The 23,893-nt window shown below is 32.2% G+C and overlaps 1 protein-coding gene across 1 annotated transcript in view; it reads left to right on the top strand.

Annotated features, from left to right (window-relative positions):
* The first annotated feature begins 4,391 nt into the window (after positions 1 to 4,391).
* LOC142240176 (uncharacterized) overlaps positions 4,392 to 23,893 on the top strand; it is a 71,727-nt gene continuing 52,225 nt past the window's right edge. The window contains exon 1 of the mRNA XM_075311877.1: positions 4,392 to 4,710. The gene's annotated coding sequence lies outside the window, so the exon portion shown is untranslated. The remainder of the gene's footprint in view (positions 4,711 to 23,893) is intronic.

The raw sequence follows: 23,893 nt of genomic DNA, 5'->3' as shown, positions 1-23,893 counted from the left end.
TAAAGCCATATAGATCGCAAAAAAATGTCCTTATTTTAAAGAACCCGCATCTTTGGCTAGGAATCAATACCAAAATCCTTAAAGGAAGGTCAAAATCTTTGAATCCAAGTAAACTTTTTTTTGAGTGTAGCAAGCTAGCCGTTGAACCAAAGTTGGTCCTAATATATATTTTTCTTTCTACAGACTATTGAGTTGTTTGAGATTTTCTACTTCAGTGCCAAGGATAAGGTCATGGCTGGATTTCAAATATGCACAAAAACAAAACACCAAACTAATTAATGTAATACCTCATTCACATTACACTTCTAAAATCCACTTTAACTAGATTTCAACTGTCATTTGCTTTATAAAAAATGGATTTCAAATCTACTTTTAGTAGATTTCGAGCCTAATGTGAATGGGGTATAAAAGATTCAATTTAATGTAGAATATCTTCATTGCTTTGTACTACCATCCTAACTGTCATTGACATTAGCATTGGGAGAACAAATCCACGAAATAATTAAAATGGACATATAAATAAAGCCATAGCGAAATGCTATGAGTCAGGGCTTATAAAACTACAAGATCAACTCTCATTAGCAGTTGAAGTGACCGTGATTTCTAGTCTTACGCATAACCAGCGAGTCAAATACAACGATGGGGGTTTTACCATACACATCTCTAGGCATTGATAGAGGAGACGTTAATTACGAGTACAATGGTGGCTGTTTCAATTTTGACAATTTCGAAGGTTTTTTTTTTGTGTTGAAGACAAGAAGACTTCATTGAATTGAGACATAGCACATCATTGAATTCACATATAGACAATATCCGATCAGCAAAGTCTCGTAATACATGTACCAGTCTCCGTCCATCTTTATGACGGAGTTATATGGGATACCCAAAAAATCTTCTTAACCCTGTCAGAGTTCATGTAATATCCGCATATTGAAAGCTCCGCTGGAGAAGGAAAATATGTAGGCTTAATTTATCAAATCCAAAAGCTTAAGGATTAAAAGTAAAAACCATAATATAACATATGCCATACATTGAAAGAAAAATACGGTCAATGAAAGTTAAATAAATTTGTGTATGTATATATTTACGCCAACAAGAGGTCACAAAATGTTAAACATGGTCTCTCACACTGACTTTCATAAACTCTAGTTAAATATAGGCATTAAAAAATGTTTAAAAGTTGCCTAGGTCCAAAAGTCCAAAAACGAAGTTGGTTCGACAAGTCCTTAGCCTCACAATCTAAGGCAAGAGTATCGCAAATTTTTACAGTGTAAGTGTTGGGCTAATACCTTTACGGTATGTTTGCTTATAATCATAACTGAATTTTATTTTCGATTCTTGTTATAAATTTTCAAGTTATACTCTTCGTAATCTTTTGGATTACAAAGGGTATACTCTGCGATATACATCCACAAATAATAACTATTGTTACCATAAATAAAACTGCCATTGCCGCATCTATTACCGCTACTGTGAGACCATGGATCGATGCAATCGCTCAGATGACATGAATAGACACAGTCAGCCCGCATGCCAAAAGTCAATAGTATCCAAGTATTGACCATTGATGAATGCTGCCCTGTGCTACACGGTGGGTCTCGGTTGAATGAATCTCAAATTCAAATGCTTCCAATATAATCTTAATTACCACATTTGACCAATGTGATGACCGTGGCGACATTATGCATCCCCATCGAAGTCGGCGGCGGTATTACTGTAATTATGGCCACCAATAGTAGTAGCTTGTCTCTTTTTCGGGAAATTAGGCAATTTTTGGCTTTTGTTGTTAACAGCACAAAACAAAATATATAAACATGGCTTGAACACAACGGCCCTCACACACAATACAATAGCAAACAATTGAACCTTAATCAGTGTTGCCAGTAACGAAGAGTATTCACATTTCAAATAGATACAAAAAACAAATATTTTTGATACTGCATTAAACACAGATATCGGTATATTAAGAAAAGAAAAATTATTCCATTTTAAGGGATTTGAATAAATAAAATAAAATAAAATTTAACTTTGTATTTATTGAATATTTTCATAAAGGGGATGTTTTCGAACTTTTTTACCTATTTTCTGAAATTTGTAATTTTTTATACAACAAGATAAAAAAACACAAGCTCCTCCAAATATTTCAATTGCATTTAATTATTCGAATATTCGAATTTAATAATACTTTCAAATGTGCCGAATACCAACAATTTCTTAGAGGCATTGTTTAAGTTCTCATATCTAGATTTTATATATTTTGTACTTCTATATATTACCGTGTGGTCTGTTTTTTTTTTTTTGAATTCAGTCATATTTTTATATTTAATTTTCAACATGGCAACTCTTATTGAATTGAAGGAAGGTACAACCCGCGATTACCTGCAGTCAACGACTTTACAAAATGACATTGTAAATTTCAGTATGTTATTCATATATAGAAGAGTACCCAAAATCATGTAAATGGCAGAGTACAATAAAAAGTTGTCCTACATTCGTACTAAATTTTGAAGATTTACTATTTAAGTTTATTTACAAGCTAGCAGAGGAGGAATAATAAATTAATATATACTCTATAAGAAACTGAATCAAATCAAAGATAGATCAACATATATACGCTTTTGCATAAATCCTTCATAGAATTTGCACAGGAAGCTTATTAGCTACTTAACCTATATACAAGAGCCCTTTATTTGTCTTATATAGCCGTGTGAGCAGGGTATAATTAAATAATATGCATGCAAATTTTTCTATTTTTTTCGAGCCGCCATGGTGCAATGGATAGCATGCAAGCATTGCGAACAAAGGGTTCTGGGTTCGATCCCCGTTTCGACTAGAAGTGTGCACGTGAGTAATATTTTACTGATGCTCACGCACCCTTACGACGGAAAAATCTTACTGACGCGCGATATTTTTTGGTAGGACTAACACTCCCGCACACTCACGAAAAGAACATTTCACACTCACGCTCACGCATACTACACGATTAGAAATGTCGTGACTCACGAATAATTTTATGAGTAATTTAACTGAGGGACCGAACTGAAAACATGAAAATGATTAAACTCTTAACATCCTAGATGTCACTAAAATTGTATATGAATTCAACTTGTAAACGTTTTATGTTCGCATACTCATGCTGCTGCCATCAGCATGACTCACGTGAGTCAATCGTTTCATGAGCACACCTCTAGTTTCGAGCGAACATCAAGAAGATTTGCATCGGTAAATTATCCCTTCTCAAAGTGGTTTGATCGTAAGGGAATTCATTGCGGCGATTGATATTTGTAAACTTAGACCTCGCCGACTTCTTCGCTGAACTAATATTTGTGACCAGCGAGTGATATTTGTAAATGTAGGAATAATAGAAGAACTAGTTCAAGGATAAATCAGAAGTGCGTGGGTCTCTGGCCTATTGACCGAGCTGTTATGGTAAAAGATGTCATGCAGATAAAACCTTGTTCATCCCAGAAGGTATGTTCGCTAGGACTGGAGTATACCAGTGGATCGAACTGAATTTATCATATACATCAAACCCTCGGATTGCACTTAAAAAAGCGTCAATTCAGTAAATTCAGTATCACATCATGTCCTATTTACGTTATAAAAATGAAATATTGTGTACGACTGCTCTCAACTTGATTGTGATTCCTAAAAGCTACTTGAAACCCCTACCCTAACTGATTGGACTGAATTTAATTTTCTGCTTCTTTATAATTTCTCATTGGCCGACAAGAAATGGTTGAAAACACCGCCAATATTCATCATACATATTCCAAGCAAAAAAAAAATTATATAATGTATAACAGTTTTCCTTTCTTAACATACAACGTCACGGATAAGACACAAAATCACTTAAAAATTAAATAAATTAGAAACACTCAATTACCAATTTTCCACAAACCGCCATTGTACAAGGGAAAATTTGTTGCCGTTATCCCACTACCTTGGAAATTTAGCAACGCTCATGCCACTTGAGTATTGCCTCATCGTTACGTCGTCGACGTTGGTAAACGGCAGCACCAGCTGTTATGAACGCACTATCATTGTATCAGGATCATTAAAGAGATAGGATAGGAATATCGATTTTCGCACATTCTTCGCAACTCAGTAGTCAGTAGAGGAGACCAAATCAAAATACATTTTGAAAAAAAAAACCAAAAAAAAAAACAAAATGAAAAATATTAAAGCTTTTTTGCTGCAAAACCACAAAGCGATGTTAACTTAAATGAAATACTCCAACTATAAACGCTGCCTTAGTCTGCAGCAGCGAAACAAACTTAAGTGCCTCAGTGGCAAACAATAACAAAAACACTTGGAGACAGCTGTTTGGTTTGCACTGCTTATTTCTCCATTTCGTTGGAGCACTGTTATGGTGCTCACAATGCGCATGCGCGTCAGACTTCTTTGAGACTCGACTCAAGAAGGTCGTTTCAATTCGTGTGAACGCTTAACAGCAATCCGACCAACGTATTTTTGGGACTTTTAAATTTCGTCTCTCACATCAGAGCTGAGTATACGGAACGGGCATCACCTTCATTACCAATCTGGTCGTAGTCGTCGTCGTAATTATTGTTTACCTGTGCTCGTCGGCGATTCGTTTTGATTCGATTAATTATTGATTAAACGTTGTTGGATCTAAACACGGCACGCGCAACGGTCTTGATTTGCGGAAAAATTATAATCGTCTCATTTTAGTGGCAAAAAATTAGTGTAAGTGAAGAGGCCCCCCTAAGGGAGTCATGTGATATGCAAAAACAAAAATTAAAAAACCTATCGAAAATATCAAATGGAAAAATAAACAAACAAAAATTGTGTACAATAAAAAACCAAATAAAATTCAAAAGAAAACCAAAAAAACGTCAAATGTAATTTAATTTCCCTCAACTTAATGTTGTGTGTTGATGTTGCATGCAGCAAGTTGCAAGTTGCAGCAGCAATCTGTCTTCATCCCAGAGCCATTAAACTTTAAGACAGTCATCATAATTATAAGCAAATACCCTCCATCCAACGAACCAAACAATCCCTCAAAAAAAAAAACATAAAACGACAATCTGAGAGTTGCAATTGCTGTGGTGACGATGTCGTTTTTACTGTTGTCACAACAATTGCTTGCAACAATTGCAACATTTAAAAGGAGACTGGTCTTCAGACTTGAGCAAGCAAACACAAAATACGAGAAAAAAACAGTTGGTAGTATGGTTTGTCATGGCATTATGGCCATGTGCTGCTGCGCTATTTCAACCGCAAACCACGTCCCAAAGCCCAAACTATGGTTGAAAGCATTTTTTTTTTGTTTTGTATTTTTGCATTACTTTTCCTTTAGCCCAAATTACAAAACTTTGTAAGAGTGCGAGTGTGAATGTAATCTGGTGTAGCTTGTATGTAAGTTGAAAATGATCTCCTCTTGGGGATTTCCTACAATACATCTAAATATGGATATGGATATATGGGGATGTGTGAGTGTATACAAGTATTTTGAAGACTTGAAATCCTTGAAAAGAAAATCAAAAATCTTGTTTACAATATGGTCAGTTTATATGTTTTGAATGGATAACGTTTTCAGAAAATTTTTAGTTGTAGTAAGTTAATTTTTTTAAAACGATATACATTTTTTTTGGCAACAGTCACGAAATTAATTGCTATAATTAATATTTAATTAATTAATTCGTGAAAATAATAATATCAATCACCGACGTCAATTAAACAATTAATTGGTCCAAATAAAAATTAATTGATTCCAAATTAATTTTTGTAATTGATTTCTGTTCTCTTTAAAAATTTGATTCATTTGAATTAATCTTTTGTTTAAAATTTTAATTAAAAAAAAAACATTTAAAAGTCATTCACATTCGGCTATGAAAATTTAGTCCTTTGTTATAGAGCTTAGAATAGAATCGGGCAGCATAGGAGTTCACAGTAAATGGTATCAATATGAACTTCTTACCCTCACCTACACTCAAAAAAATTTTACTTGGATCCAAAGATTTTGACCTTCCCTTAAGGATTTTGGTATTGATTCTGAGCCAAAGATGCGGCTTCTTTAAAATAAAGGCATCTTTTAGCGACCTATGTTGCTTTAAATCTAGGATCAATAAAATTAAAAGTATGATAGAGTTTCCATTTACAGAATTTTCATTCTCTTGTCGCGGAATATTCATAGAGCTATTCACGTACAAACAAATGACACTTTAAAAATACAAATTATAACGGATACAACAACGTACACAATGTTTTCTTACTTCCAAAAACAAAAAACTTTACACCAAAGATGCTAAATCCTCAAAATAAGTATTAGCCTATATTTGTAGCGCTTTTATCTTAAATTTAAAGATTCAATATTTCAGCTAATTTAATGACGATTTCTTTAAATAAAAAATGTGCTTATTTACTTTACGGAAAATTGGCCTTAGTTCAAAGATAAACGACTTTAACCGAGGGACGTAAATTTCCACAAGTTGTGTCCTAAATTTAATATAAAAAAATTTTTTTGAAGCAAAAATTATAAACTTTACCTTAATTAAAATTTCCTTATTTTAAAGAAATTTGTACTTAACAAGTAACTTGTAAATTGCGCATCCTAAAATTTAGGTTGCGTTATCTTTAATATTACGTAAATATTTTTTTTTCAATGTACAGTTACCATTTACCATATCTTGAATATGTCACTATTGTGGAATATTTTCAGAATTGGTTGTAAAACATAAACCACTATAAACCATAGGTTAGGTTAGATTAGATGTAATGGCAGCCCTTTATTTCGGGTTCACTGAGTCTATGCCCATTGATCCCACACTCAAAAAAAGTTTACTTGGATCTAAAGATTTTGACCTTCCTTTAAAGATTTTGCTATTGATTCCGAGCCAAAGATGCGGGTTCTTTAAAATAAGGAACTTTTTTTGTGACCTAACTGGCTTTAAATCTAGGATCTAAAATATTAAAATTATGATACAGATCTCATTTATCGAATTTTCATTCTATTTTTCTGGTATATTAATAAAGCTATTCACGTACAATCAAATGCCAGTTTAAAAAATCCAAATTATGAGGGATACTTTAAAGCAAAAAATATTTTCTTAATTCCAAAAAAAACTTTACACCAAAGATGCTAAATCCTCAAAATAAGCCTAAGCCTATATTTGAAGCGTTTTTATGTTAAATCTAAAGATTCAATATTTCAGTTAATTTAAGGACGATTTCTTTAAATCAAAAATGTGTGTTCATTACTTTAAGTAAAATTTGCCCTAGTTTAAAGACATGCAACTTTAACGAAGGGACGCAAATTTTCAAAATGTGTGTCCCAAATTTAATGAAAAAAATTTTGAAGCAAAGATTTTAATTAAAATATCATTATTTTAAAGAAATTTGTCGCATCCTAAAATTGAGGTTGCGTAATCTTTAATATCACGTAAATATTTTTTTTTTTTCAGTGCACAGTGATGAACTTCTCTCTACATATCCATATATTTTGGATTTAATATTGCACTGAAAAAAATATTGGTGCGAAACCAAATATTTCATGTCCTTAAAATGCTAATGTGAATTTTGCTGCATAGAAGACGCATTTGTCTGATGTAAAGTTTTTTTCCTAGTCCATGAAAGAACATTTTGTTTGACTAAGGTCAACTTGACTTTAATATTTCTGAAAAATTCTTCAAAAATAATAAATGGTTTCTAGATATTTATGTCAATTCTTTTAGGAGTTTCAAGAAATGAAATTTTGAGCAAACTGAAGAAAGTAAAATCAGAAATTCATCTTGTTTGCACGTATTGCGAAATTTTAGAATTTGTAGGTGGAGAACATAAGTAGGGTTCATATTCCCAAAAAGACCCCAGATAATATTAAGCTCATTGTCACACTCAAAAAAAAGTTTACTTGGATCCAAAGATTTTGACCTTCCTTTAAAGATTTTGCTATTGATTCCGAGCCAAAGATGCGGGTTCTTTAAAATAAGGAAATTTTTTGTGACCTATCTGGCTTTAAATCTAGGATCTATAGAATTAAAATTGGGATACAGAACTCATTTATAGAATTTTAATTCTATTTTTCCGGTATATTAAAAAAGCTATTCACGTACGAACAAATGCCAGTTTAAAAATCCAAATTATGACGAATACTTCGAAGTAAAAAATATTTTCTTAATTCCAAAAAACCTTTAAACCAAAGATGCTAAATACGCAAAAAAAAGTCAGCCTATATTTGAGGCGTTTTTATCTTAAATGTAAAAATTCAATATTTCAGTTCATTTAAGGACGATTTCTTTAAATCAAAAACGTGTTTCTTTATTTTAAGGAAAATTTGCCTTAGTTCAAAGACATCTCACTTTAAAGAAGGGACGCAAATCTTCAAAATGTGTATCCTAAATTTGATGAAAAAATTTTTGAAGCAAAGATTATAAACCTTATTTCAATTAAAATATCATTATTTTAAAGAAATTTCTCCTTAATAATGTGTAAATTGCGCATCCTAAAATTGAGGTTGCGTAATCTTTAATATCACGTAAATATTTTTTTCAGTGCATAAGACCTTAAAATTTGTATCGCGGTTTGTATGGGAGGAGATATTAAAAAATCTTTAAATAATTCAAAAATCCAATCAAGTTTTATTGGTTGAAAGCCATTTTGAAGAGTGATTCGATTAGAAGGACGGACGAATATTTTTGTAGATTTCAATAAAACTGCTAATGTATGTACTGTTTAAATTTCTTACACAGAATGTTCTTTCAATATTCACATCTCAAGTGAAATTGAACTTCAGTTTCAATGAAATTTGAAGACGCCATAAATAGAATCAACCTACACTCATTGATAAGACTGAAGTTCCTCTTGTCTAACCCGAGTACAAAATTTCACACACATGAATTAAGTTAAGACAAAAATGAGCGCACATCCACAGATTATAGCCCATGTTTCCATTTAAATACTATTTCATCTTCTGCATAATGCGTGTACACAATTGTTAAATGCTAAAATATTTATTTTATTAAAGAGGGATTTGTTAGTTTTAGCGCTATTTGTGTGATGTTAGTTTAGTTGGGTTTTTACGCAAAACTCTTGTGAGGCTTATGCTCCCATATCAGCTTCCCACCTTTCTTAGCTGGCCGTCAGACCTAACCGTCCAAAGTGGTGCCATAGTCAGTGAAAGTGATTTTATTTCTGTTTGGAGTTTTCTTTGCCCGTTTGTGCACAGTGCTCTGGAGAGTGCTCCTTCTATTTATTTTTTTTTTTTTTATCTCTAGTTTTATTTATTTTCATTTTGCGAGCTAACTTATTGTTGCTTACTTACTAACTTACTATTATTGTTATTATTTTTACACCGCTTTGTGTGTCTGCCACACGTTGAGGTATACATATAACCATATGAACATACATATATAAATAGGCAGACAGACGGACGGACGGACAGACATATGTACAAACAAGAGACGTAATTTTTTCCCATTTCATTGTGACTTTAAGTACAATTCATTTAATTTTTGCTTCGATGGTGTTGTTGTTGTTGCTGTTAGTTTTTTCCGCAGAAGCCAAGTGGTTGATGATGGCGGTGGTGTGGTGGTGGTGGTAAGCTTTAAATGTGCACTGTTATGGTGGCAGTGATGGCAATCATAATAGGGTAATAGCGAACACATTCTCTTATTTGTTGTTGAAATGTTTCGAATTTGTTTGCCCGCTGGAATGACTCCGCAACTGGTTGACTGACTAGGTGGCTTGATGGCTGTTTGCTTGAATTGTTACACTTACATATTTCATGGTGCAAGAAGTCTCCCCCGCTCCACACATTCACCAAACGTCAATGTGGGTGGGAGAGTGTAATGTTACGTTTATAATTTTGGAGTTGGGTGTGAAGTATGTGAACATTCCAAAAGACAAAACTGAACGACTTTCTTCAAACTTTAAGTTTTGCCTCAAAGAGAGTGCAACATTTTCTAGAATGGGCGAAACGGAATTACATACATACACCCCCCTCATACATACATTTCGTACGATCATTCCATTAATAGAGACCATTTTACTCAAATTAAAAAAAAATTGCGGTATTTACGAAGGATTTAAACACACCTGATTTTGCATCTTGCCTGAATCTTGTCTAGAACTTAAATGCGATGGTGTTGCAATGGTTAGCATACCCGTCTTATACAAAAAAAAACCATGGGTTCAATCCCACTTTCAACTAAACGCCAAAAAGATTTTCAATGGTACATTATTCCGTCTCAGTAATACTGAGTGTTTCAAAGCGTCGCTAAGTGGTTTCGCCGTAAAAGGTAAACAGAAGGTCCCTTGTCACTGACCTAAACATACACTGAATAAAAATCATGCCCGGTTCCAAAAATTTTGTCTTTACTTTAAAAAATTTGGTATTGATTCCGAGCCAATGAATACAAGTAAGGATACTTTTAAGACAAGAAAATTTAATTTTTCGCTTTCTCAGCGTAAAAACGATTTAATGACAACTTTATTTTCCAATTTAAGACTCGACTTCCAGTAGAAATTATGCTATGTTTCAAGTAAAAAACGTCTTTAAAATAAAGTGTTGAACGATTTTTTGCTTTGTAGTCAAGCAACGATTTTTTGCTTTGTAGTCAAGATGCAAAAAGACAACAAATTTAAAGACAATTTCATTAAATTTAAAGACTTTTACTGAATTATTAAAGTCAAGTTGACCTTAGCCCAAACATTTTTTCTTTCATGTTATGATACCCATTTTTAAGTCAAACCACTTGATTATAAGAACAATACGACTTCATTGAAAAGTTTATCGACTTTTGGACAAGGAACAAAACTTCATATTAGAGAAATGCGTCTTCTATGCTAAGCAAAATTTGCATTCGTATTTTAAGGCCATGAAATCTTTGACCTTACGACAATATTTTTTTCAGTGTAGAAGCGGGCAGTACTTAATGACAAGAGAGAAATTCACTACCTGTGATATGTGATATCGATTGAATGTCTAAGTGACCAGAAATATTGTATGTAATAATTACCTTAAAAAACAATGTCTCTCAAATCTAATTAAAATTGAATATTTGATAATTACAGAAACCAAAATTCTAACCTTTAGCGACATGTGTTGTAATCTCTTAGTTGTTATTAAACCCTTAAAATTTTAATTTTAGAAGTAGTACATTTTTCCTCAAGAATAGTGTACACAAAAACAAGTGAACCAAGGCTATTTTCAATACGACGACTGCGTTTTCTAATGGCTATGCTACATACACACAAAAAAATCTGATTCAATTACGAAATTAATTGAAATGTCTTCAATCAAGAAAATGATAGAATCAATCATAGTTTTAATTGGGCATAAACAAATATTTGATTAAAAAATGAATAGATTTAATTTGAACATTTCAATTAATTTTGTAATTGATTCAATTAAAAATTTAATTGATGACGTAACTATTTGCAATTACTATCTTATTTAACTTTGTGTTTTTAGTTTAACCCATTCACTACCGAAATAAACCTAATGTTAAAAACTTAAATTGTTCTCTTGTTTTTACTTATAGTAACAGCATGTAGAACAAAAATTGTGATTTTGAGGACTTACCTCAATTACTTCTCGTGCTATATGAGTTTGTTCTGAAAACTTGATTCTTGAATTGTGACCAAATTTTCTTACGAAAACAAGCGCTATTCAAAGATATAAGACTTTAACCGAGGGACGTAAATTTCTAAAATTTGTGTCCTAAATTTAATAAAAAAATTTTTGAGTGGACATCCTGAGTGGACATCGGTAGTGAAAGGGTTAATTAAAAAGTTGATTGTTTGAAATATTTTTATTTAACTGGCTTAGTCTTCCGAATTAGATTAAAAAGTGATTTGCATCAATTAATTAACATAATGATTCTATCTTAATTAAAAAAATTATTGTATCAATTAATTTATCAATTTAAAAACTTTTCAACTTCAATCAACATTTTAATTGGAAATATTTCGTGATATTTTTTCTGCGTAGTCTGATGTTCATCGTGGGAAAAGAAATTGAAATATGCAGTTTGATAAAGTTTTCTGAATTTGATTGAAGTATGTGAGTTCAATAAAATTGTTGATCAATACATATTTGGCAAAAAAACAGTAATTCATATACAATTGTCTCAATATGAATTTTGTATTAAAATTTGCAAATTATTATTTTTGTGCGTTTGTTTCTTCCAATATGTTTTGTTTAAAAAAGATTTTTTATTTTTAAATGAAAGTTATTGTTTTATTAATTTAACGAAAATTTGTTTTTTTTTTAATTGCATTTTTGTTTATTCCGAGATTGTTATTTTACTGTTCACTTCACCCGTTATTACGATGAAGCTATTGTTTCTATTTTCAAGGGAATATCTCCTCCATACACAAAGACCCTAAATGTAATAAACAGTTAATTGCACTAAATTACGTATGACCTTGTCTGACCAAACCATAGACCCAAATTGTTCAACAAAGGCGAACTGTATTGCACACCAGCACCTTATTCCTGAAAATGGAAGCATACTCGGCTTTATACTACCATAGTGGTTTGGGGAAGCCCTAAACCATGTGACCATTTTGTGGGAACGAGAAAAGAAACACAAAATACAAATTGATGTCATGGCATTGACACATATTGACTTATTATGCTAATACCAAAAACACATAGCTTAGCACCATTAAAACAATTATAAACAAACAAACAGAAACATACCCTCATACAAAAAGTCTCAAAGAAAGAGGAGAGTGGAAAAGCAAAAAAAAAAAACAAGTGTTAAATAATATCACAATACCAAAAATCATTTAAAATTTTAGCGGCAGCAGAGGCTGCTGTTTTGTATGCAATTGTCAATTAGTCAAACCAATGAGTATATACAAAAAAATATTAGCAAAGCAAACCCAAAAACGCCAGAAACAAGAAATTATTACTGTTATTGGGTAAGGTAAGTGCGTACAAATACACAATACTACTCAACCCGAGGCTGTAGACCTAATTCATGCAAACTTGTACTGCACGCGGTCAACCAGCAAGCCAGTCATATAAACTGCTGCTGTTGTTGTAACAAAGCTAAACGTTCAAACACCTTTTGCCAGAGATGCCATAAGACACACCAAGCCATCCAACCATCAAAAAGTTCGGAAAAATATTGAAAACTGTTATTAAATATTCAGTCCACAACAAATCTACGCAACTAGCAAGCTAGCTCTTCACTCACTACTACGGTTAAGCAATTTTGATATAACCAACAATCGTCTCCCTCTCTCTTCTTCCCCCAAAGCCTTCGCTATGTTGAGACGCTAAAACCGAACTGAACCCGCCACCTTCTTTAACATTTCTTCTGTTTACTACCTATCAATTCATCTAAGCCAAAAATCCAAACAGTCAGTCATCTATCAATCCCCTGGCAATTTTATCGCTGCAATGTTCGAAACTCAAAGTAAGCCGAGTGAGTGTCATGCAAATGGTTAGCGCCACTTTGGTTACTTCTTCTCGAAGACCATGTCGATGTTTGTATCTTCTTCCCTGTACTATGTATAGTTGATTATGCAATTTAAGCCATTTCAAATTATTAATAAAAACAAAACAAATTTATTTTTTATATAATATCATAACCACAGTTTAATAAACATAACAAAAAAAAAAACAGTTGTATTCAACTTTTATGGATGGAGCCAGTAGAAGATTTTATTCATAGAAAAAAATGAGTAAGAGATGAAAATGGTTTTGGCTACCTAGTTGGTTGGATGAATGAAGATGCATGAGAAATAAAATATCGGCAGAAAAACCCAATCTCTTCTCCTCCTCTCTTATCTAAAAACACTACAGAGAGTTTACTCTGTCGAAATAATTACTTAAGAGCTAAAGAAAGGGGTATGAGCTTCCCCAAAGAAAAACATCAGCCCATCTGTTGGATTAATAGCAACATTAAAAAAATTATAACATAATCATGTTTATATGAAGAAGAAAAAAAAACAACACAAACGAAACAACAATAAAATCATTCCATAATTAGTTTAGAGCGAATATAGTATGATGGGGAATCTCTTCAAAACGAAAGACTTAAGCAACAAACTTGATTTATGGTTTTGTGTTGTCTGCGAACGAGAGCCACAGTATCTAGTTGGTAGGGAAATTTGTGAGTGCCCTCATTAAGACGACCTAAATGCAAACGGGTGAAGATGATACCATAAATTGTGATACTCCTCCACCAACGCATTGATGCAAGCAAAAACCAACTTCCGCCTTTCGTCTTTTTGGCAACATTAAACGGAATTTACAAATAAAACCATCATCTCCGTTCAAGATCTTTAAGCTGCTGACGTCGTCTTCGTCACCGCCATCATTTGCATAATCAATTGGGTAAACATAGTCAAAAGCGTTTATGTAACAACAAAACAAATATACTACAGAGCAATACAATCACACACACAGACATGCATACATCTCAAACCAATAAAAAAACGATCCCTCATACACATGCAAACAAGGCCAGAATACATTGCAATTGTAACGGTGTTCAAAGGCTGAAACTCCTCAAAACCCTGTATTGTAGCACATGGGGTATTAATGCATCAAACACAACATCTCCAAACCCATGTCTCCATCCATGTCCGTGTTAATGATAAGTCAACGAAAAAAGTTACCCATATGCAACTCTTTTTCCATGGCCATGGTCACAATTTTACGAAAAAATTTATAAACTGGTTCCTCAACACAACATTATGGTCTACTTTGTAAACAAAAAATAACACTCGGCCACAATTTTTCTAGTTTAATAGTAAAGATTTTGTTTTTTTTCCATCGTGGTTCCATAATATCCATATATGCTCTTTATTTTAATTTTTTTCGCTTACAACTACTTTTTAGTTTAGATTAGTTTAGTAAATTTATTTTGTTTTATATAATTTTATTTAGCTTTTGGGGAAAACTCTTTTCGATTCATTATATTTTAATTTAACTAAACAAAATTTCATTAAACTTTCAGGTTTAATTAGATAATTTTAAACGATTAATTTAGTTTAAGCTAGATATGCCAGTTTAGGTTAGTTGTGGTGTGTTTTTACATGCACACAATAGGGGAAATCACTTAGAAAAATTTTGAAAGACTCAGTAATGTCAACAGTATTACTGAGAGAAGAACAATGAACCACTGTAGAACCAAGGCAACTTTATATATTTGGAACCACTTCTAACACAGATTTCTTTTAAAATTTGTATATTGGTATATCCTGATTATCAAAAACATGGTTATATCACACCCATTTACTATGGTTTCATTCAAATTTGGCACAAAATAGACCAACACGAAAAAACAAATTGCGTTTGTTGCTTAAGTCTTTTGTTTGGAAGGTATTAGTTCTAAACTAATTTTGCACTTTGCTAATGTTACAACTAATTCAACTGATGCTGGTTTTTTACTTTTGGGGCTAGCACATACGCAATGTCTATATACTTTTACTTGTATGGTCATATCTTTGTATTCAAAGTTGTTTTTTTTTTTTAGAATAGACTCACACGTCCTAGTATTATCATTACGAATGACTCTACATAATATTATGAACAGCGTCAACCGACTTAAGTACTTTCTTACTTATTTTACGTCACAGGAAGAATTTAGCCAAACGTATATGGGATCTTTATTGAAAATTTTGTTTAGCAGAAAAAAGCCTTTTGAATTTATTTCTTATTTTATTGAAACAATTTTATTAAGTCTTAATCTTGCACAAAATTTCTGTTACATAGTGTAAATTATCTAAAAACTGGCAACCATGAGTATTTTGACCAACGTTATTATCTTCACGGTTATCCTCATAATGAAGTTATTACGTGAATTTTGTATATGAACTGGGGAGTTGTTTTGTCGTTTAACCTCAAAATCTCGTACCCACATCTTGCGGAATAACATTGATGGTGTTGTGCCCTTAAATCGAATTGACTCAACTCCATTCGCCCTGACTTAAAACAAAACCACTGGAAACGAGTTTGTATGACTTGACGCTTGGTAATGGCCAGCATCTACAACCAATAAGACTTGTTGCTATTTTTGGCCTTATTACCACATCTTTGCCGAAGTTAACACATTTAATGTATGACCATACAATATGTACCTGGGTTATTGATGATGTCTGTATGTTTACACTTACTTCAAGGGTTCTTGAGGTGCAAAATTTGTTTGCAATGTCTTTATTTGGCGACAACCACTTCACTCTGCAATTTCACCACTTATGCAATGTGAGATAGCCCATCATCGACTTTGTCCCACAACCAAAGAAACAGACAGACTGACAAGTGCTGATAACCACAACAAATCAGGTAAACCATCAAACCATCTTGGGTGATAATGAGAAAGGGAAGCTCTATATCCGCCCCCACAAGCTATCTTATGAAACTTGTCGTGAAACCATAAGAGGGGAATAATAAAACCAACATAATCCATAAAACTGTAGATTTGACCATATTTTTAATGGGGTTGCAACATTTGCTTGTTAGTAATTTAAAGTTTGCCACAGATTGTTAAAAGATCATTTTGGTATTTGGGTCGAGTTTCGGAGAAGGAAATTCAAGTTTCACCATAGGTTGCGGCAAAAAGTATTTCTAACATTTGATCATAATTGGTTAGACTCTACAGTAGCATAGTGAAATTACGAAATCAATACTCGATTGATTAATCAATTGAAATGAGTAATAATAAAACTAATGTGGCAAAACGAGAATACTATTTTCGAAATATGTATTGTTTTGTTCATTCCTATTTGGCAGTAAAATATTTCTAATTATCAATAAATGGACCATTTTTCATTTCTACCTTTCATTTTAAATTAAAAATCTTTTCAAATAGAAGAGACACAACAAGCCAGTCGCGCAGATTTTTCTGCAAATTTTGTCTTCAAAAATAACTAGAGTATAAAAGCCACCATAAGATAGATTTGTCTAAGAATATTCAGTTAAAAATCAAACCTTCAATGAAAGAAGATTTTCTTGATTTTAATATATATATTTTTTTTGTACGTTAGTGAAATAATAAAGGGTGAAATAATGAAGTATAACGATAATTCCTATTTCCCAAAAAATCATAGTTTCTTAATATTTCCACAAATGCGCCCATCTTGAACTTCGTCTAAAATATTTTCTTGAATTTGTCGAAAAATGTTTATTTATTTGTGTTATATCGGCTTCAATAATACCGTTTAGTTCAACATGTAGCTCGCAATTGAAGTTCCATTGTCTTCAAATTTTGTATACACCTTTTCTTTAGAGGTTATATATATTTATCACCGATCTGTCTACATATGGGTTATGTATTGATCAATCCTTTTTAAAACTAGCATAAAGTTATATTATATGAACGTCTCTAAATGTGCTTAATATCAACAAAATTGGTTCAGGTTTATGTAGATATAGCTCCCACTTATATGTATTGGTCAATTTCCTCAAATATGCCTACTTTGCCCATATTTATTAACCAATTTCATGTTCGAGCGCTTGGAAACAAAGAAGACATCTATCCTGGCCGACATTCGCCCAAGTACACCCAGAAAAAAGTGTCTTCGAAACTAAAGGAAAAAATGTTCATCAATTTAGTTTAGCCATTTTATTTCCACTCAGTTAATATTTTGTGTGAAATAATAAAATTTACTTGTTTCAGTAAAAAAATCCTAAACTGAAAGCAGTTAGGAATAGTTCATAAACTAGAATAGGGCATGGAATTTTACTAATACTGTTTTCTTCGCTGGGTATAAGAATTTACTACTGAACAAGAAAATTTTATTCACTGATAACAAAGCATTCGTAAAAATAAACAAAAACCGAACTAAAACCAAGTTTCCTCAAATTTAGTAAGATTTCTTATAAAATGATAATTCTGACTTCCTTTATTATAGAAAGCTTATCATACATACGAATAACACTTGGAATAGAAAAATATTTTAGTTCATTCGTACTAAGAAGTATTCAATCCTTTCAAAACTTAAGGAAACACACTTGTTAGAATGTAGGAAAATTTCCTACATTTCTTTTATCTACCTGTAATCGATACCTGTCTTTGATGTAATCGATATGTTTGCGCGTGGGTTGTTTTTTTAGTTGGAATCGCGTTGTTATGGTATACGGAGAGATTGTTAAAAAATAATATAGTAAAATAATATTATAAAAAACAAATAAAATATAGAAAATATTTGTTATTTTAAATCAGTGAGAAATATGTTCGTTTTTTGAAAATTGGTTTATAAAAAAGAAAACACCAACAGAATAACAACCCCTTCATTCAACTTCATTTTGGAATCTTCAATTAACAGGTAATATTCAGTGACGCTAACCTTTTGTGAAAAAATTGGTTTTGGATTTTTTTTGTTTATATTTGTAGGTATTGAAATTGTAGAAGGTGGACAAAATTGCTAGGCAGCAAATTATTCAAAGTGAAAGGTACTACAAGAAGAAAAAATAATAATAATTAATATTTCAAGGCCAGTCGATGCTGTTGATTCTATATAAATATATTTAATATATTAATAAAACATGTCTTTTATTGAAGAAAAAATTGCTTATATAAATACATAAAATTGTATTTAAAAACGAAGGTAAGCAGATCTAACTTTGAAGTAAAAGGTTTACCACAAATATGTAAGATTTGTCCAAATGAATGAAAAAAAGTTCAATAAAATCATTCCATATATGAATTCAATTCAGTTGAATTTTTTCATTCTGTAGTATAGTGGTACATAAATATAGGAAAATGTTAACTAATATACGGAATGCATTCTACCTAATTTCTACGAAAATCACATCATTCAAACAAATAAAAATGTCTTTGGCGCTATACGAAGTTCAACTTTCTTCACAATGAGTTCATTTTAACTTAAAGAAGGGGTCACTTTTTTCTGGGTGTATGAACTTGTTTCAGAACCATAAATTTATATACTGATTAATTAATATAGAAACATAATTTTATATAGTCCCTTGTTCACTTGTTCATAATGGAGCGTATATCGTCCTAACATTACTTTCCAGAAAAAATTCACTCAAATAAAAGACATAATAGAAAACAAAAAGGCATTTTAACGTCACACTAATGCCGAAATCTTTAAATGAAGATCACTTCCTTGGACCTTAGTAAATAGGGCTCTATTATTTGGGTCGCTTTACAGAAGGCTGAAGAAAAACATTGAAATGTTTTGCACATTTAAAGCCTGGTATGGTTTTATCCAAACAACAAATTAGTTTGATTGGTATTCTGTTTTATCAGCTATACACATTCTTTTACCACAAAAAAATTAGCCTCTTGAACTTTTTGTTTAATGAAATTCATATTTTTGCGAGATGTAAACGATCCAAAAATCCAATAAAAACCCAATTGCCGAGTGAAATGAATATGAAAACCACACATTTACTTCCAGGTTGGTATCATTGACAAATATTAATCCTTACCTAAGCAACCATGAGGGGATTACTCCATCATATATGTCACCAAGTCTAACAAATATTTTTTCCTTTCCTCATAATGGGATTTCCACATCACTCCAAACGTTTGAAATCGCTGGAAATGCTTTAAGCTTGGGTCTTTAAAGTGGATGTATGATCAGTGGAAACATTTCATGCCAATTGCACAATGTTTTTGTGGTGAGTGGAAAATGAGGAGCTTCCATGCCAAATTAATGACATAATCGCTTGAGAAATGGATACAATTTCATTATTAATAATCATGCCATCATTATCATCATCATGAAACAATTCAAATCAACTCTAGACGTGTTGAATCGAATCCATTCAAATGGTACCCGGAGAAAAAACACAAAACTCACCTCCATTGTGAGGGGTTAGGTGCAGGTCGGCATTCCTATGTGTGATTTGTGTGCCTTTGAACGGTGCTAATCGTTACCATAAACTACTCCAAATAATCCTTCGTTGTCATGAAAGGCGGAATATTTTGATGTATACTCGATTGGAGTTAAAACAAAATAAAAAGCCACTTTAATGAAAATCACCATTTCGAAATGATAATTACACCTCTGGTATTTGAATAGGAACGTGAGTCTCCCATCTGTTGGGTTGTGTTCGCCCTGGCACACAGATGCATTTGTCTGGAGTCATAATTATGATCATATATTGAAATTTAAATTAGGTACAAACACAACATTTATTATTATTATAATTGCCGCTTAAAGTGGGGGAATGTATGCAGCAAAGAGTTTTAAAATAACTATGCCAAACAATTAATTCAGTTATTTGCAAATAAGCCAGCCCATGTTAATCCGACAATTGTTTGTTTCACAAACACTAATCTTCGAAATTGTTCATTTGCTTTCAATGGTTTCCTTCATACACGCAGAGAAGAAACATGATTGTCACAATCATATTCGAAGAGCAAAATAATATGATAGGAGCTATTTTTGCGGCGACCATGTAACATTTTAACCTGCAACCATGTTGGCTCAGTGAACATGGTTCTAAGAAAAATGTAATTGTCCTCATCTAAAATGTTATTATATTGATAAAAAGAATTTTGTTTGAATGAAAAGACAATGGTCACGATTTAAAATGTTATGGTATTCATTAAAAATGTTTTTCTCCTAGTTAAAAGAACATGGTCACAACCTAAAATGTTTTGATCTTTATGAAAAAACTTTTTTCATCGTCGAAAAAAGGACGCCACTTGAGAAAAGAAAACACAAAATTAATTTTATTTGTTTGTTTTTATTTATTTATAAACTAATTCATTGTTTTTTTTGTATTTATAATGCCGTTCAAGCAAACATCATATATTTTTACACACTCTATTTTATTTCAATTTCAACAATAAGTAATTATTCCATATTTACATCGAGCTCATCAAATGTACAAACGCAGACATCATGTAACTGCAAATAAAAATAAATTATACCATATAGCAAAATGCAGAACAATAAAACAGGTACATTTTTTCAATTACACTTTCCTTTTTTGTGTTCACATAAAACCACGTGCCAATTCTGAGTAAATAAATTAACACAAAACACAGTAAATCCGTATTCTCCGTCCATTCCAAGAAACAATCAACACACGACTGACGCGCAAAATGAAAATCGTGTGTACCTGCTCAATGTTTTTATAAAATTCTTTTCGCTGCAAACAAGTTAAAAAATTAAATGGTCACGAAAAAATGTAAATGGTCTTTATGGCCATGTAATGGTTCTAGACATGTCTATACTTAACCTATAAAAATACTTTTTTCCCTGTAAAAAAGTAAAAAAAATTGAATGGTCAGGTACATGATTTTCCCGACCATTTAATGGTCTCAAATTCTATCATTTAAATGATAGAACATGTTTGCGGTATTTGAGAACCATTCAAATGCTTATTGCCACCATACATTTTTCTCCGCTCGAAAACTATGTTTACAAAGACTAAATACATGGTTTTCGCGGCAATTACATGCTCTAGATAAGCATTAAATGGATGCGGCAACCATGTCCAAACATGGTTTTTCTGTGCGTGTATAATTAAATTAAAATATTTGAAACTCATAATGAATGTTTTCAAGAGTTTTTTTCTTTTTAATTTGTTTGAAGATTATTATGCAAAGTTGTAAATATTGCACCACGCCCCGCATTATATAATAGACGCTAGACTTTTATAATAATTTCTAATGCAGAAAGTTTCTGTGCGGCTTAAATTTCAACCCGTTTCTCCATAGAATGCGAAGGCGGACCTCTCATTACGAATTGTAAAAAAAAACAATGTTCGGTAGCAAATACTCAATCAAAAAATCCATTGTTAAAATGAGGCTAAAATGAAGATATTCTCAACGACAGTCTTTATCCGTGTTTCCTTATTATTCTTTAATACTTGAGCTTTGGAATTTTCTCCCAGCCCAGTGAAGTTGTCCATATTCGAAAATCTTAGAAATGACTGCATAAATAAGATCAATGTAATTTAAAACCGGAGAAAAAATGAGCACGCTGTCCAATTATGGCTCGGTTAACATTATTTTTATTTAGATTTTGAAGTTAGATTCTTTAAAAGTAAAAGTGACAGATCGACCAATATAGGAATATCAATTTCTTTTCAGCACATAATATATGTGCCTAAATAGAATCCCAATTAACACTTAGATTCAAATCTTAAACTAATCTATATGCTTAAGTAAAATGGAAACATCGGTCTAAAGAGAGCTAAGCAAATAAACAGTCTTTGATCGTTTGTAGTAGATATGGTACCCTAAACAGCTAATGAATGGTCCGAAATATTTACGGATTTTAAGATCTATATTTACTAAGGTGATTATTATGAGCTACACTCAAAAAAAGTGAATTCTCAATTTAACTAAAGCCAATTTAACTTTATTTTAGTTCATGGGATTATTCTGTTTGGAGAAAGTTTCCTTTACTCTAATATTTTTTTGCGTACATATAGGTTAGGTTAGGTGGCAGTCCGATGTATCAGGCTCACTTAGACTATTCAGTCTATTGTGATACCACATTGGTGAACTTCTCTATTATCACTGAGTGCTGCCTGATTCCATGTTAAGCTCAATGACAAGGGACCTCCTTTTTATAGCCGAGTCCGAACGGCGTTCCACATTGCAGTGAAAACACTTAGAGAAGCTGTGAAACCCTCAGAAATATCACCAGTATTACTGAGGTGGGATAATCCACCGCTGAAAAACTTTTTGGTGTTCGGTCGAAGCAGGAATCGAACCCACGACCTTGTATATGCAAGGCGGGCATGCTAACCATTGCTTTAGTAAACAAGCCAAGCTTTTAGTAAAACACACCTTATGACAACAAAAATGGGCAAAATAAAAAGAAAACGTAGTTAAAACTGTTCAAGAGGCTTTGCAGCATATACTGAATTTTACCGTATAATTTTTTTCTTGTTTAGTTTTCTTGCTTTTGTGTCGTTAACATTGAATATTTAATCAGCTGGCAAAAAAATTGGGGCATTAGAGGGTTAATGATCAATCCTTTTCAAATCTTGTACAAAGTAATATTTTATGATCTTCTTCAATTGTGCTTAATTTCAACAAAAGTGGTTCATATTTTTTGTAGATATAGCTCCCAATTATAAAATTGCTTCCTTGAAAAGACTTCACTAGAATAAGACGCATTTCGACTCCACACTAATGCTAAAATATTTGAATAAAGATCCACTCCTTGGACCTTTAAAATTTCAGTTCATGGGGAAATTCGGTACAAATTGCAATTTCCGAAACTGTTTATTTTGATTATGCTTTTTACTCGACATGTGGTATGGTGACTTTGAGTTACTCGTAGTATTGCAATTTTCGTTACACTTGACATGTTTCACTAAACATGTGTCTTAAAATATCTTTCTCCTAGAGCTTTGAAGTCAAAAACAAATGGTATTCTTTAAGCCTTTGTATTTTCCTTATAACCGATATTTATGTGTGGTATAATACATCAGTTACTTGAAAGTTCTAGTTTTCTGAAGTGGAATACTGGCAGATCAAGCCGTTCTCTTCAACATAACTCTAGAGGTTTTATGTGGAAAGTGATTTGTATCAGGAAGTCGATTTGTATCGTTTTTTTTTTTTGTTTTGCTATAAATGAGCCCAAGCATTTATACAGTACCTGAAGAGTGCACCTCGTTATCATTTGTTTGAATGCCAGTTTTCACTTTCAATAATGAGTTCAGCACACTTTAAGAGGATGTTGTAATAAAAAAAAATCATTTAACCGCAAAAAACTACAAACTCACTTATGTTCACTACCAACAGCGAGGAGACAAAGACATGATACATGCACATTCATGAACACCATTGTTACAATAAAAAAAACACTCTCCTTTTTCCAGTTACAAATTTTTTTGTTGCAGAAAAAAAAATTGAAATAAAAAAGCATTTCCTATGCGGGAGGGAACCAAGTCAGGCCATTGATGATGATCAGTTTAGCGTTAAACGATGTTCGTAGTAAACTTGAATTTCTACTTTTTCCTAGCTTAGGT

The sequence above is a fragment of the Haematobia irritans genome, chromosome 5 (assembly GCF_050003625.1).
Source record: "Haematobia irritans isolate KBUSLIRL chromosome 5, ASM5000362v1, whole genome shotgun sequence".
Classification (NCBI taxonomy): domain Eukaryota; kingdom Metazoa; phylum Arthropoda; class Insecta; order Diptera; family Muscidae; genus Haematobia; species Haematobia irritans.
The sequence above is the reverse complement of the archived record's forward strand: the minus strand, read 5'-3'. Positions and strand labels throughout refer to the sequence as shown.